Raw genomic sequence first — 1159 nt, 5'->3', positions numbered from 1 at the left:
AACAACTTTGAACTAAAGCCACGGCTCATCACCCTTGTTCAGAACAACTGTTCATTCGGAGGAAGTGTTCAAGAAGATCCCAATCAACATCTAACCACCTTCCTGAGGATATGTGACACTGTGAAGTCTAATGGTGTTCATCCTGACACTTACAGACTACTTCTATTCCCCTTCTCACTCAATGACAAGGCATTTAAATGGCTGGAATCCTTCCCGAAGGAGAGTTTAACAACCTGGAAAGATGTGGTGAACAAGTTCTTGGCGAGATTCTATCTTCCTTAAAGAATCAACAGGTTGAGAGCTGAGGTTCAAACTTTCAGGCAACAAGATGGTGAGACTCTATATGAAGCATGGGAGAGGTTTAAGGATCTGACAAGAAGGTGCCCACCAGATATGTTCAATGAATGGGTGCAGTTACACATTTTCTATGAAGTTCTTTCTTATGAATCAAAGAAGGCAGTAGACCACTCATCCGGGGGATCTCTGAACAAGAAGAAGACCATTGAAGAAGCCATAGATGTTATTGAGACTGTAGCTGAGAATGACTACTTCTATGCTTCTGAAAGTGGCAACACTAGAGGAGTAATGGAGCTAAACAATGTGGATGCACTGCTAGCTCAAAACAAGATGATCACCAAGCAGCTGGCTGACCTTACCAAGAAGATGGAGAGGAGTCAAGTAGCAGTAATCACCACCTCAACAGCAGCTCAAGAAGGAGTGAATGAAGAAGCAGAGGGTGATCAGGAACAAGCCAACTACATTGGAAATCCACCTAGACAGAACCATAACACATACTCCAAGACTTACAATCCTGGTTGGAGGAACCACCCAAACTTTGGGTGGGGAAATCAACAAGACCAAGGCCAAGATCATAGAAGCCACAACCCCAACAACAATGCAGCTCACCAACATTCCACACAGAGATCATATCAACACCCACCTAACAACATACCTCAACATCCATACCAAAGTCAAAATGGCCCTTCTCATCCCTCCAATCTCAACTCACCATCATCGGAAGAAAGACTATCAAGGATTGAAACTCTACTTGAAGGCATATGTAAGGAAATCCAAGATAAAAAGGTGTTCAAAGAGGAGGTGCGAGCTAATCTCAAAAACCAGGGAGACACCATTCAGAGGCTGGAATTTCAAGTGGGAT

At 43.5% G+C, this 1159-nt stretch overlaps 1 non-coding gene across 1 annotated transcript; it reads right to left on the bottom strand.

The window, feature by feature from the left end:
- Positions 1-291: 291 nt before the first annotated feature.
- Positions 292-398, bottom strand: LOC148574365 (small nucleolar RNA R71). The gene has a single exon (XR_015906771.1). It is a non-coding gene; the product is annotated as a small nucleolar RNA R71 (small nucleolar RNA).
- Positions 399-1159: the final 761 nt, after the last annotated feature.

Source organism: Arachis ipaensis, chromosome B2 (genome assembly GCF_059453495.1).
Source record: "Arachis ipaensis isolate K30076 ecotype BB chromosome B2, ASM5945349v1, whole genome shotgun sequence".
Taxonomy (NCBI): domain Eukaryota; kingdom Viridiplantae; phylum Streptophyta; class Magnoliopsida; order Fabales; family Fabaceae; genus Arachis; species Arachis ipaensis.
Note: the sequence above shows the minus strand (reverse complement) of the source record. Positions and strands in the feature narration are given on the sequence as shown.